We start from the raw sequence: 15911 nt of genomic DNA, 5'->3' as shown, positions 1-15911 counted from the left end.
TCTGAAGTAGTGCTGACTCAGTCTTTAAACATCATCAGGGTGACTTAAGGTAAGGGAAGAGAAGAAAGCTAATGAAATGCTGCGGTTGAAAGTATTTCGTTTGAGACCTTACACGTAACTGATAGAGGGAAATGCACTGCAGCTATTTCATTTACAAGGAGAAGACCTATTACAGAGATTTTTACACCTCTGTTGTTCTCATATATCACAATCAAGCAATGTAAGAGCAAAATAAAATGTGGTCTCTGCTATTAACATGAAAAGAAGTAATCCCACCTCTCGCCGGTCATAACATTACTTCAAATTGCCTTCCTGCAGAAAGAGTAACTCCTGTGACAATTTTGACAGCTTCCAAAAGCAGTTACACTCAATACTAAATACTGAGATAGAATGCTCCAAAATCCTAAACTGTTAAAAGTTATAGTTATGTTTCCCTTTGATTTGGTATACAAATCCCAAGAATATCCCAGAATATACCAGCCCTCCTGGCAAGAAGCAGGAATGGAAAGAGATAAGAGTGTGAAATCAGTCATTGGAAGCCCTGGAGATTGTCACGAGATGGACTGTCCCTTGTGATCCAAGAGCCTGAGTATATTGATGGGTAATATGTTTACTTCCTGACAGTCTAGTGAATGATCTCATCAGCTGTTGCTAGCAGATGCAAAAGTGATGAGCTTGTGTAGCAAGCCAGACATTACACTGTTTTCTGTTCTTGTCTTGGGAACGAGTGACAGACATGTCATTGACAGTTTTCTTTTTGAATAAAACTGTCCTCGGTGTTTTGGAAGGGTTCGAAGTGGAGCAGAATTAATGGCTTGGTTGAGAGAGAGGGCTCTGCTCAAGCAGCAGTACCCCATTGGGGAAAGTTTAAGATGCTTTCTTGCTTCAAGGAAGCAGTGTTTTGAAGGCTGTATTGCGGTGTTAAGTGGAAGTATCTCAACTGTTATTATTTCTACTGTCATGGCAAAGATATGAAAGAAGCTTGAAAAAAATGGGGAACAGTGGACAACTCTTTCCAATATCTCACTGTTGTCTGTTTATTCAGATCACAAGGTACTCAGATACTCTGTAACATGTTTATTTTTCTGCGAGGAAAGAATAGTTCCTGCGATCAGACAAACAGCTTTCCGCAGTGCCAGATTGATCAGTCCTGATTCGCTGCTGTGTTCTTAGCGTCAAGTCACATAAAGCAGATGCAGATCATTGGAAAATGGGACCTCTGTCAGTGCTTAGATTGTTTCATCCTCTGTGTTGATTCCCAGTTGTAATGGCTTCTGTTACTGGTATGTTTTAATCTGAGCTTTCTACTTCTCAGTTACAAATGTCTCTCCTGTAGCTAGAGCACTTGTGCCCAACCCATGTGAACACTTGCCTACTTGATCCCGATTGACAGGGTGATACTTGAAATGTGCATTTGGTTTTCCAGCCATTTAATCAATTTGAGGATGTACAAATTATAAAAGGTGTCAGAATGGCCCAAAGCAAATTGAAATGAGAGAAGAAAGAAGTCTAATCATGGAATAACAGTGCATGCAAGTTGAACAGTCTCTGATCTTAGTGTTGTCCCAAATAGTAGCCTGTGTATTTCTTCTGCAGCTTCATTCTGCCTATTTTCAATGCTGTTTAGCATACGATGGCACTTCTCCCTAACACTGCCTCACTTCTTGTGTCTGTGCCTGCATTTGTACAGTAGCCTGACTGTCAAAATGTCTGTCTTACTGCAGTATGAAGGTTATGTCTTACTGCGGAAGTATTATTTATTATTCACTGTCTTTACACTGAAATGTCTTTGTATTTGTTGATCTTCACAAAGCGTATCAAAGAGTTGCTAATTTTTCAAAAATCTCACTTTAAAAATCTCTTGTTACCTTAGACTGAAGGATAATTGTGGATCTCAGTTTTCTATCAGTGGAATCACCATAAGCCACCCTTCTAATTTGTGCCATTTCAAGATGATGTGCAGTTTCACACACAGTATTTGGCAATTTTTTCCTAAGTCATCTTCAGAGACTTCAGATTGTTAGCAGACTAAGGCATTTTTGAAATTTTTTACCAGTAGCCACCATCTAAAACTAGACCTTACAGTTGAGTTTTCCCATATGTATTTTCATTGTTTGCCTAATCTGTTTTGAGATCAGTTTTGCATGAATTGAGTACCCTAGGGGTAAGAATCTGAGTGGTTCTCTCCAGAAGCTTCTGCTGCAGATTTCATTGATGATTAAGATATTTCTAGCCTGTCCTTAACTCCCCTTTTTCGTTGTAATTGCGCTAGAGATTGAAGATTGTGTAGTAATATCCAGATATACCAGTATTGACTCAAACAGCAAAATAATCGATAATCAGATTTCCTCCAGTGATGGTAATTTCTCTCTCAAAAGCTGGAAGGTAGCTCTGCCTTTGGAAGACAGAGGACTGTGTTGTGGAGATGGGAAAAGAGAGAAGAGAGTAGAGGGATTACTAAACCAAGCATTCTTTGGTAACTATGGAATTGATAAATTTTAAAATTGTAATTAAATTTTGGCTGCTATAAATTAGCAATCAGTCTGCTTACCTTATACAACCTCTTTACATTTTCCAACAGGCCTGCCTACCCTTCCATTTTCATAAGCTGAGCTCTGAAAATTTACCTGTCTTCCACTGAACTTACATGTTGTGTGATGTGAGAGGCCTTCACCTTTTGGAGACAGTGTTATTTGCTTTCAGGGATCTCTCTGAAACCTGGAAGGTATTAAGATGCAAGGACAGGGAATTTTCAGCAATGAGAAAGAAATCACCTGAAGTAAGATCTTAGACATAAAACTTGTGTGAGCATGGAAATGTTAAGGGCTGTGGTTATTTACAATTCTCAGTACAGACAAAAGTGCTAAGGTACGTACAGTTCTACAGCAAAAGTGTCATTTTGCTGATACAGCTTGTTTCACCCGAGGTATTAGTATAAGCTATAAACTAGCAAAATCACTTTTCTTTGCTGATACAAATTGTGTTTGCAATGGCCATGTATATCAAGCTTTTCGAGGGCGATTTTACTGGCAGAATATCTACTGAAGTGGTCACAACGAATGGCAAATTTAAGAAACGTGGCCCTGACAGAGTCTTTTACTCTGTAATTATCTCATAATGCATATTCAAACACAGATTGTTCCCTAAGTTAGTCTTTGTAGGGAGTTTGAAAACATACTATACATGATAGTTTATGGTTAGCTGAGATGCATGTTCTAGCACGTTTATTTTCAGAGGCTCTCCAATGGGTATTTTTCAGTAAATCCCTAGAAACTGTCCTCCTCCCCATAGCATCACTTTTAGTTTTTGCATCCATGAATGCCAGTAAACAAACTCAATCTACAAATTCTGTAGGGAAAAAAGGCTGGCATGTAAAGATTGGTGAGCAATTGAGCTGCAGCAGGATGTCATACATCCATGAGATTCTCCTTGTCATTATGGAATTGCATAAATAAATCTTTACTCCTCAGGAGTCATTTTTGGGATCAGTCTGATTCAAACCTACATGTAATTTGGAGGTTTCAGTCCAGAAGGACTTTTATTTTGAGTTTCTGATTCAGACAGCTATCAAATAAATGATTAACCTAATTTAAATGTGTTTCATCTTTTATATTCTTCACTGAATTTTGGTTGCCCCAAACTATTGACCAAAAGGCACATAAAGCCCTTTTGCTATTTCAGCAACATCAGCTTTGTTTGATTTTTGCGTGATAATTTCCTGAAGAAGCAGTTTAGCCTGGTTTCACTATAAAAATACTCAACTCTCACTGAGTAAAAACTCTTTTTCATGTATTCCCAAGGCTGCTTGGTGTTTTTCGCTCTTCCATGCAGCGACCTACCCTTCGGAAACAAACTGCGATTTGCCAGAGCTAGGAATAGTTGCAACTTGAGCAACTTTTGTCTAAACCACATCAGTGAGCCTTTTGTAAATGAATTAGAATACAGTTATGCCTTTTACACCAAAATTGATGCGGTCCATTTCTCTAGCTAAATAGTGTCTAACTGTATTTGGAAGATCTGTTCAAAGATAAATGTTGCTGCTGGTCATCTTCTTCCAGTGTTACTTCTCCTCCCAGGAAATCTGATTGTTCTTTTTTCTACTTATCTTTTAAGTTTTGACAGATACCCAGTATTTGGATCAAATGACAATAATGTGGGACAGCTTTTCTCCATGTGCTGGCAGTTTAAGCATAATAGCTCGTTCTGGCACTTGGTAGTCTCTTGTCTGGAATGTCGTGCTTAGCCTTTTTTAATACCTTGTTAATCCACAAGTGATGTTCTACTGATGTTACAGTTCAGTGAATCTAAAATGAGAAATGAGAAATTAGTGGTAGACCAACCCGTTGCTCAAGGCAGGACTAGAATTCATCTTAGCATGGAGACAATTTGCCAAGCAGCTTACTTTTTCTACCCGAGGAAGCCTGTGCTGAACTCAGAACCAGAGTATTTGTCAGCTCTCGTTCCTGCACAGTGTGCTTACAGGTAGGAGCTATGGCTTCTGCCAACTTACTTTGGTTATTTTGCTGTATTTCGCTATTTTGCTTTCTGATTACTTGAAATAGCAATTTAGTATAAAAACAATTTAATCAATAATTTGTGTTTTGTTTCTCAATAATTAGAGAATTCAGCTGTTTCATAAACCAAGTTATCTGATTTCTCTTAATGACTATGAAAAGTTTCTATGTCCTTGAAATAGAAAAGGTGTAAGAATTTACATTCAGATGAAACCGTAAGACTGCACTCCTACAGAAAGCCCTGGGCAAGTGAAATGTACACCAGCCTGGGACTTGCCATGTGCGTATTTTGACTCTGCTGGGTCCAAGTCAGCCAGTGCCATCAGTCCTGATCCCCATGCACAGATTCACTGAAATTACTGTCTTTCTCCCTAAGAAGATAATGTTTTTTTCTCTCTGCAGAGGGATTGGGTGTGCCAGTAGGGAAGAAAGAAATCACGCTGTCTGTGCTGTGTAACTTGAGGTGCTGATAGTAATCCAATTCCAAAATAAAGGCAGCTGAATAAACAGCTATATGGCCAAACCCATAGGCAGGATAGCTGACATCCATGAACATGGGAATAACAACATGCAGAACACAGAGCCCTGTGAGCTGCTTGCACTGAGGAGCATGGTGAGGAAGAGCTCCCCAAGCTACAGGGGGTACTAGGTACAGGGAAGCTCCAGTGTCTAAATAGCAGTACACAACTTCAGATACACTTTTTGCTTTACAGGCTTACGCTTGACATCAATGTATATGGTTCAGTGTGAAAAGCTGAGCTGACAGAAAACTTCGTAGAACTGAAACATTATGTGAAATAAAAATTGTTAGCCTGGCATTTGACCTTGTGGTGGGGGGCGGCTGGCCAGTACCATGCTGGGTCTGTGTGCAGCTGGGTAAGTGTTTAGCCACTGTGCTCCTGCCAGCTGTGCCCATGTGGGCGCATGTGCTATCGCAGGATCTCCAGCACCATACATTCCTTGTCTTTAAATAGTTAGGGCACATGTGAAGAGCAGAATGCTATAAGCAGGGAAATGATTCTGAAGAAGAATCAAATGATTCATCTCAACACCAGTGGTCCTAGCCAGTTTATGATGGAATTGAATTAGTACATGCTGTACAATTTCCTTCCTTGTCCCTGTTAGTGGAATGGGATCTTTGATCAGATTATTATCGTAGTTTCTGTTTTCTTGTGATTTGTTAGTGTTTGTGATTCCATCATTTTTTATCTTAGTGGATTACATATTGCTTACTAATGTGCTTCAGGAGTGATGCAGATCAGCTCTGCAGGCAGTCTAGGCAGTCTCCTCAGCAGAGAGGCACATACAACTGTTTTTATTTTGTTTAATTTAATTTCACCAGTTCAGGCTCACTGAGGTAAATACTTTCTTGAAATGCCTTAGAAAACAATGGAATTAAAAGCATCAAACGTAAACATGAAGGAATTTGCATGAAATTACAGTGAAATGGCAGCTGGAAATGTAATAGTGTAGACAACTACAGTATAGCGATACATCCAAAAGCAGTCACAAGATTTGCTGTTGAGTTACAGAGATTTTATTCACAAAGCTATCAGAAGTGTGTCAGGGTGCTGGTATCCCCTGCAAGTGCTCAACAGTGGGGCTGTGTTCTGCACTCAGAGAGGAGCACTCTTTTCTTACTTCTAAAATTCAGAAATTTGGTTATTCTTTACAAAAGAGCTGCTTGCAGAACAGTGTCTTATTATTATGAATCCAATCTTTTTCTTCTTTTTCTTTATTTGCTAGTTTTACCATGTCTAGCTATGAAATAAACACCGCTCTAAAAGGTGAATGGGATTTTATTCTCATAATTTGCTGCCTGCACTCGATTACGTTTATTTCTTCCCCAACCCTTGGTGTTAATGAACATCAGTTCACAATAGTTTCCTATTCTTGTAATGTGTTTTAGAACAGAGAATCTTAAGATTAAGCAGAATAAATGAGGAACTTTAAAAAGACCTTTTTGTAGTTGCTTATCTGAGTTTAATTCCCACCTTGATAACAAATCAAAGGTAAGGATTTATAATGCAAGCCCAGTTCTAGGCCATACTTTCTGTGACTAGTTTTAACTTGATATGTTGCTGCTCGTATTTGCACTTCATCTTAAGAAATTAGTAGGAAATAGCATATAATAAATAAGGCATCAGAAGGCAATTTAGCGTACATCTTAGTATCTGTTGCTGGGAAAGCAGAAAAATGGTTCTGCTGGACTGATTCAATGCAATTTTAAAAGGGCAATACTGCACAAGGTCACTGTGAGAAGGTAGAGAAATCCCAGATGAGCTGAGAAAACTGTTGAGTGAATTTTCTACCAGCTTCCCTCCTTAATAACCTGCTGGGTTTTCTGGAGTGAAGCATGAGGATAAGAGCTGCCCCTTGGCGTGGCCTGCTCAATGAGCTGTACTGCTTCAATGGCCCAGTCACGTCCTTGTTCCCACTTCAAGGAGCATGTGGATCTGGAGCTAGGGTAGGAACTGAATCCTTGAATTCTCCAAGTGATGGAGAGAGTATCAGCATTGTTGGCCCTAAAAAAGTAGTTGGAATCCCACCTAGAAGACAAAATCCCATCCTTCCCATTATTACTGCAGGTTTTGCCTTTCTCCTGGGCGTGCTCCAGACTTCACTGGAATTGCTCTCTTTCCTGTACTTCCAATTAGCGAAAGAAAAGCCACTGAGTAAATTCTTTCTTCAATTCATGTGCATTTTAGTTCTGGCGTGATAGCTAGTGACTCTTGATGTTCATTTTGCAACTCAACTTTTAGGTTTAAAATATTGCCTCAGATTTGAAACTGAGCTAAGTGTATTGTCAATGAGACCTGCATGTACTTCTTGTCATTTGGACATATAATTTCTGTATATCATAATGTTTCTTTTTCACATTCTATTAATTTTTTATAAGCTTCATCAGAACTGTAAAACACAAGCTGTTTTCATGTAGATGGTTTTTATGGTGACTAAACATTGGAGAAAGGAAAACAAATAAGTGTCCCAACATACACATTGCTTGGAATGAACAGATTGATTTAAAAAGCACTGCTCCAATTCATCGTATAGGCAGCAGTGTTCTATGAATCACTCCTTGTTTTCTGGTCTTCAGTTTGCTAATCCTGAGTTTTCAGGCTTTTGAGTTAAGCTTTTTGCCTTTTTAAGTAACACAGGAATTACATATGTGTTACTTTCGTTGCAGAGGTAAATGTTGGTTATAATAGAATAATTAGTAAGAGCAATTACTGGTTTTGTGTTTGGTTTTTGTTTTTTGTTTTTTTTTTTTGAAATTATCATCTTTCATTGCAGAAAATAACTTTTTTCTTTCACTTTTGATCTTAGATGTCACTATGACAAATGCGTACAGCTATTGCTGTACTTCTATTAACAAGGATTATAATGTCTGTTTGTGTCATTTATCTTTTCTAGTGTGTCAGTGAGCATGTATACATAGAAATGCTGATTTTGAATCCCACTCTGTTTTTGGCTTCATAAATACTTTGTAGTGGGGTTGCCTATGAAGTTGAGTGTTGAACTGCGTAAAAGAGAAAACTGGGAGAAGTGAAAAAACATTCATTTCTGCATATAGCAGCATAGTTTCAAAACCTTCTCTATCAAGTGCGTCTTTTCCATGAAGCTTCATGTTTCTATAGCCCTTTTTAATGTCTCTCTCAATAATAGGAGCTTTCACTGTTTACTCATTCATATGTCTTTGCAGTTTTTTCAGTCATTCCTTCTGATCTCTAAAACTTTTGACTATTTGCTTAGCATTTTAGGGCAGAGTAACCAAAGCCATATACCGTGTTTCACTGAACAATGAGTCTTTGTCTTTCTCAGCAATAACTAAAGTACTATTGCTGTTTCCTCTCTGGTGTCATCTTTCTGATCATCCACTGATTACTTCATTCAGCTTTTTACACTTCCATGCCCTTCTCTTGAAAAGGTATACGTACTTAGAACCCAGTCATACTTTGAACTGGTACAAATAGTCACATTCCTCAAAACAAAACGTAGTATGGCATCTACTTGCCCATGCACATTGTTTTCTTCCCCATCTTGTCTTTTTCTGACACAGAAATATGTCACCTGCAAGTTTTCTCACTTTACTTTGAAGCTTGTTTCCAAATACTGGAATGACTGTATTGAGCATCGTTATGTTTTGTCATAGCTTTGACCCCACTCGCACCACAGTTGTTTATCATATTGGGAACTGTGATTTTTGTTCTTTTTGGAAGCAGGTTCAAGCCAATGACAAGGCCCATTGCTGCAGTTCCCAAGCCTGCTTGGTTTCTCAGTAGTCCTGTGCAAGGGCCATGTGGGTGCACAGCTGCTGGAAGGGGTGGCTGCAGAATAGGGATGAGCCCTGCTGTGGGCATACCGCTCCAGAAGCTTCACTGGTTGGCCTTTGCTGTGCATTATTCAGTTACCTGTTTCAGCGTATTGAACTGAGGTTAATTCTTCTACAGCCCTTTAAACTGGGACTTGGTACACTACAGGTATTTCACTTTTAAGGAAAGCAATAAGATTAACTGGCTAGCTGGATTCTGTGCTGATGAGGGTAGTTCTTCTCATTGCCGTAGCTTGCTCTGTGGCCAGCACAGGGTGTAGGTAACTTATATCCTCTGTGCCTACATGCTAAATTGAATTGTAATACTTCTCTTCCTGGAACTTATACAGTGATGTAACTGCTCATATTAATGGATATTAATTGTGTGCCTCTCCTTGAACAAACTTCTTCATAAGACTCCAATTTCTTGTTGGAAATCAAAGCACTGAAGGCAGGGTTAAGGCAGGGTCTGTGCTGACATTTGGAACCATAGGCTGGCTGCTGCTGCTGTGTATACAAACATGGAACAGTGACTCAGATCCAGCAGACCAACAAGGTCAGCTGCAGAGAGCAGAGAAAGGAGTGAGCAGTGTCCGCCTGCTGCTCACACCGTGCTGCATAGATGGGCTCTGTTTGTGGGGCCTGTGGGAGATTTTTTCTTTTTTTTTTTTTCTTTTTTTTAATTCATCACTCTCTGCTGTAGTCATTTACACAAAGGATGCTTTTAAATGAGTAATGAGTGCTTTCCTGTTCGGCAGTTAGTTAAACTGAACTTTGTGTCACAGCTCTTTACGATTCACTCATACAAGACCTAAAATATTCAAGACTGGTAGGGGGGCAAAAAGCTCTGTCTGGCTCATGCTGTTTCTAGGAAAAAGGATTCTTGGGGGGAAAAAAAAACTCTGCAAAGACCTACAAATTATGCAGTGTTCCTTCTGTCTATGAATAGTTTCTCTTGAGAGTGAATGAGGCTGTATTTTTGGATTTGCAGACAAAGCAACTTGTGTTACAACTGGCTTTTCTCCAAAACATACTTTCAGTGCCTATTTTATTTTACTTTTATTTATTTTTTAGATTACATGATAGACAGCTTGAAACTGATCTGGGGGCCCTTGTGGAAGACGTGTCCAGTTGGCCATCTTCATAGTGGCCTTGCAGGTCATATTCCAGTGCTACAGCACTCTGTGGAGCCTGTCAACCTGGACCGTCAGTATGCTTTCTGGGACATGGTACTGCTTAGACTAAGGAATAAGAAAGACTGGTATCGCCAGCTTCTGAGGTTATGGTGTGCTGTTATGCATATTACCTCTTGTAGGAAGACATACTTGGAAATAACCTACATTTGTAGAATTACCTGTGCTGGTTAAAACTAAGTTATTGAAGCTGGGCAGATAGTGCCCTGAATTCTGCCATGCCTCTCTTCCTGGCACTGAAGCAAGCTCTTTTGCGGCCTGATGGAGGGTTAGGATCTGGGAATCCCACATCCTCCACTGCTGGGGAGGTCTTCCCTTGTGGAGCAGACAAATGGCTTTCAAACCTGGGGCCTGGAGTGCATACGGTATGATGGGAAAGCTCATGAGCATGAGACTGTTTCACTCACTAATTCCCTTTTTCCACTTTCCCCTACCTACTCACCCCCATTTCTTACCCCTTTTCTCCCATTCTCCCCCCGAGCAGCTCCATTGGCCATCCTGTTTCTTGGGCCTGACCCTGACAACCAAGGCCTTTTGTCTACCGTGTGCCAGTCCTTTCACTTATTTACTTTCTGTGTATTTTGCACATTGTTTTCAGAGAAATCTTTGCCTTATCCAATAGTGTTTACTACCTTTTAAGCAAAGCAACAACAGCTATATTTTTTGTCATAGATGATATAATTGGTTTCTTCTAACTCATTCTCCATCTACTGCTAATAGCCAAAGCATTCTTTAATACGCACTTCTAAACTGAAATCTAAACTCAGTACAGCTGGGTCCCCATGGTGCAACTTATGAGGCAGCACACAATAACATATTTTTCTAGTTTTTGTAGTAATTTAGAATGTCGTTGATTTCAAGGTTTCAAGGTTTAGGCAGTCTCATTACTAATTCACTGGACTGATGTTAGGTTTTTTGGTTTTTTTTCTGATTGATTTCTTCCACCATTACAAATGCCAGTTACACATGTGCTCTTTCATGGAGAACAAGACATTTGACATTACTAGTTATTAATATTAGGTTAGTTTTCTTATCTAAATCAGAAATCCCATTGTGCAAAAAGTATGAACACATTTGAAGAGGAAGTCTCTGCTCCAACAAGTTAAACAGCTTTGATACTTAAGACCTTTCACCTTACTTAACGTACTACATTTTTGCACTCCATTGCTTAGAATGGATAGAAAGAAAATGGAGCGTACATGAGTATTGGTTTGAACTAGTGTAGTTTCTCACCTTTACTGAAATAGGTCTTTCAGAAAGCCCTTATGATTTGTAACCCAGTGGATCTGGAACACATACTGCATGTACACATCAGTATCAGTTACATGAGATTGCAGATTTCTTTATTAATTGCTCTCTTGTTACTTGTCATTAGTACAGCAGTTATGTACAGCTTCACACCCACTCTCTCTCCCACCCCTTAACCCGAATGGGACCTGGCTGGGGGTTTTGCTGACTGTTTTTTTTAAATCAGTATCTCTGCAGAAACTTGCAGAAATCTATCTGGCAAAAGATTTTGATTGGTTTTATCGTGATACCTACAGTAACATTTGCTGTAGATGTGTAATCATTCTTTCAGTCTTTCCTTATGAAGTCTTTATATCTTTTTAATGTATTCCTTTTATCTCACAGAGCTGTTACTGTTGGCTTGCCTGTGTTGTGTTCTGCTTTTCTTACCGATTCCTAGATTTTCCCAGGATGAAATACATTTTTGCTTTATAAGGCTTCCTTCTAGATATCTTTCCTATTAGTTTATTCCACTTTGTAATAGCAGGAGCTTATTCTGTACTCAGTGAGAACTTTGAATACTACCCCTTCAGGGTACTTCAGTGAACTAGACTACTTCACTGCAAAATTTGGTTGCTTGATCCAAGTCTTCAGCTGTCAACCTGTTCCCTCTCAGTGATGCTCTGGCTGACGGTGGTGGACTGATGCCGGATGTCACTGTCACTGTGGCTCTTGGAGTCAGACAGGCTACAGAGCAGAGTATGTTCCAAGCCTGTGCACATGGTTGGGAATCCACTTAAAAAGGACACTTTTCAGCCTTTACAACATAGTTATAATTTGTTCTCTAGTGTTCAGGGATGCATTTGCTTGTGCAGAGATTTGCAAAGAGGTTTTAGAATCCCTGGTTCATTTTCTGTGACATGAATCTGTCTTTTTCCCAGCTCCCTGCAGGATTCCTCCTGTCAGATTAGCATAGTCTGGTGGTCTGCATTCAGGTTGTTGAAAAGAGCCTCTGAGCTCTAATCTCACATCTGATGTTGAATGCACTGATCCTTTTCAGGATGCTGTGGATGGTTATGAATGTATGGCCTTAATGATTGGCATTGTACTCTGGAACAGTTTTTCTCTTTGTTCAAGACTCTGTTCTATAGACATGAAAATCCTGTTCTATGTTCGTAACCAAATCTGTACTTTCCTTCGTGGTCTTTTTGTCAACAGTTGTCCAAAAGACCCTTTGGAGAGAGAATAATTTTGACAACAGCATTGTATCAGAATGGATAGACATGTTGAGGTCGACCTACCGTCAGTGGCCTCAGGCTCTCTCACCCTAGCAGCACCTGGATGTGGTTTCACCACACCTTCAGACAACAACTGTTCTCTGAGGCTTTCTAACCTGAGTGTTTTCCCAAAAGGATTATTTGACTACCTTAGTTTCCCTCTTGGTTAAACTAGGATGATGTTCTTCTCTTCATAGGATTAGGTGAGGATTAGCTAGTGTTTACTGGCGACTTGCAGATAAAAGCGGCACTTTGTTTACATGTGTATCTGTGTGGGCTTGATGCATGGCTGTGCTTAACTCTGCCTCTGAAAAATACCTGCTGTAAGATACTGTGAAATCAGTATCAGTGATTCTTGCAAATCAAAATCAGTGCTTCTTGCAGTTTGAAAAATTTTTGCAATATTCTTTTTTTTTTTAATTATCTTTTTTTACTTTTCTTATTGTATTATTGTAATACATAGTATTTGCATGGTCATGCTAGAAGTTCCAATAGCATTTCTAGCTCAAGAGCTATAAGAACTGTATGAAAGAGGAAATGTAATCCCATCCTTCAAGAGTTACCTTACTAGACAGATGGAGTACTCACTGTCTGCTGTTACCTTTCCATACCAAGTGTCCCTGGTTTACAAATTAAAGTATCAGGAACCAGAAATTCACAGTGCTTTTTCTGCTGCTTGTATCAATTCTGAAAATAAAGGCTTTGCAGCAGCTGGAATCAGCTAACAGGCTTGTTGAAAATACATCTTGTTCTTCCATGGTGATATTGGCTCTGTGGGGCTTTCTTAGTAACATGAGCAGATATGACTCAGAAGACAGAGGGAGATCAACTATGTTGTGTAGGAAGTTAAAAAATATTTTTTACCATTTTTTGGCCAACATCGCAGCCAAGCTGCACTGCCTGTATTTCATTTTTTTTAAACTCTTCTTGACAGCTTTTGGAACTTGAGCTTGTATCCTGAATTGATCTTAGACAATCAGCTTGAAATCCAAGAGAGATCAAAACAGATGTTTTCAACAGCCAGTTCTTTATTTCAGAGGGGTTGTGCTACTGAAGAGCTGCAAGGATTAAATGTGTGTGTAGAATACAAGCAGGAGCATGTCCACAGAGCAGATGTATCCCATGGACAATAAAGAGGGGCACAAAACATGACATTTGAAATGATGTAATGTATCATTTTTGTAGCACCAAGGCACAGGCTGCGAATGCAGATTTATTTGTGTTACCTTAGACAAGATTAGATGGGATATTGCCTGCATTTATTATTTTAATTTGTCCATATTTGGCTTTTTTTTTTTTTTTTTTTTTTCCTTCCATGGGGTCATGTACATATGGGCTCTAAGCTGGAGGAAAATGCTGTTTACAGAGTACAATACAGCACTTAAAATTTGCAGGTAAAAGATCACACCTTCTTGAAACTGTGATAATTACCCATTATTCCTTCTCATTACAGGTCCAGACCTTGTCCTCAGATCTGCTCGTTGGTGCCTTTGTCCTTGTTCCCTGTTTCTGTTGCTCTTGAGGGTGCCCTTCATCTGCTCCTCCACCCTCATGATTTCATTTATTCCCCTTAGAGAAAGTTTCCTAATCCTTGGCTGCAAACCCCTTCTTTCTTTAAAGCCCTTCAAGTAACCAGCTCCTTCCAGAAAACATTCCTATGCTAATTTTGTTGAGAAATTTTTGTCCATGTCATCTTGTTTTGAACTTTTATTGCTTTTCTTTCAAGCTCTTTATGGAAGGAGTGAGTTGCTCTGTGCTTGTAAAAAGCCCTTTCTGCAGTCCCCAGGCAATGAATAGCCAGGCCCAGTCTGCAGGCAGCCGCATCTCCGTCCACCTTTCAGAACCCTGATCTTTTACTCTCATTTCTATTGTTTTGGACCCACTGGTTTAGTCACTTTCCTACATAATGTGTTAGTACATATAACAAAAGTTAATAGTTACGATTGCATGGGCTAATACAGAAGTAATTGTGAATATATAAAGTAAAAATTAGCACAGAATCATTAAGGTTGTAGAAGACTACTTAAGTCATCTAGACCAACTCAGCCTATCACCACTGTGTCCACTAACCACATCCCTCAGTGCTACATACTGTGTTTTCTTTTCCAAACTTAAAGTATTGTGGTTTAGTGAAAGGTTCAGATAGAAAGTCTGTGAATTTAAGGCATTCAGTCTTCTTGCTACAAAAACTATTGATGAGTTTTCCCACCAACTTCATCAGGAGCAGGAGTTGATCCAAAACCGCTTGCGCCAAGTGCAGACAGTTTTATTTACCATCAGCAGGAACAGCATCTTACTGTGTGCATTCTGGTAGTTTTTGGTGTTCTAATGTCCGGTTTGAATCCTTTGATCCAGATGTTCTGGGAACATAAAGCACATATAGTTGCTATTTAAATAGGATGTTTGTTCAGTGCTGGTGCAAACTGCTGCTTTTCTGCAGGCTGCAAATCAGAAATGTTGTCCTTGGGAGAAGCTCTGCAGAATTAGCAGTCTGACAGCTGGGGAATCCAATTCTCTTGGTGTGCCCCACTCCGCTCTCCTCCTTGCTAGGCTCGCTTCTGTTTCGGCTTCCAAAGATGAAAATCTTACCCCTATAATGTCTTGTGGGTATTTCCTTCTTAGGTAAACAACATTTTTGGTAGGCTCTGTTGATTCTGTCAGGTTGTATTCTAGTCATTTTCCCAGGAGAAAAAAAAAAACAAACAGCAACAAGTCACATACAATTTGTCCGAAATGTTCAAAATGCTTTCCAATTTGTGTTACTAATTCTGTGTAGAGTTGTCTGAGTATTCAGATTATATTTTAGAAGAATAATTGTTTCGCATTGCTCTACTGCTTCAAGCAGTTTTCAAGCTTTAGGAAATTGTCCCTGTAACCTGGATCCTTGTGTCATTAGCACTGTCTGGTTTTCTCTGCCATCCTCCTCCTGAGATGTTGGGAGCGAGGCTGTCCGAGAGCTGCTGGCTCTGCCTGCTACAGCCTGCACACAGCAGTGCGTGATATGATTTCACACAATGCCCCGCTAATGCCCTCGTCAGCAGCTTCTGAGGGAAGAGCTGCACTGGAAAATACAATAGCAGTCCTCTGCAAGCCATAGGGAGTGCATGAACCAGAGCTAAATTTGGAAAGCTAAAGCTTATTTCATGCAAGATTATTAGAATTATTTGGGTTTCAAAGCGCGTGCTCACACACATGCATGTATTGAGGGCCAGCCTTTCCTCGTGACTCTGCTGGATCTGAGTGCAGTCGTTATTTATAGATAGCAGGAGCAGTGGTGGCATTATCTTGTAGCTCTCTGGTCCTGAAATTACAGCACTTCTGTGTGGGGAGAGGGGACCGGGTGCCCTTCATGGGAGTTTAGGCGATCTGCTCACCTGCAAATGTCTCT

The 15911-nt window shown here is 39.8% G+C and overlaps 1 protein-coding gene across 1 annotated transcript in view; it reads left to right on the top strand.

Annotated features, from left to right (window-relative positions):
- ZMIZ1 (zinc finger MIZ-type containing 1) overlaps positions 1–15911 on the top strand; it is a gene marked incomplete at both ends in the record, with an annotated part of 147721 nt that overhangs the window by 72713 nt on the left and 59097 nt on the right. The gene's annotated exons all lie outside the window — the stretch shown is intronic.

This window comes from Tetrao urogallus (genome assembly GCF_951394365.1).
Source record: "Tetrao urogallus genome assembly, chromosome: 5".
Lineage (NCBI taxonomy): Eukaryota > Metazoa > Chordata > Aves > Galliformes > Phasianidae > Tetrao > Tetrao urogallus.
Note: the sequence above shows the minus strand (reverse complement) of the source record. Positions and strands in the feature narration are given on the sequence as shown.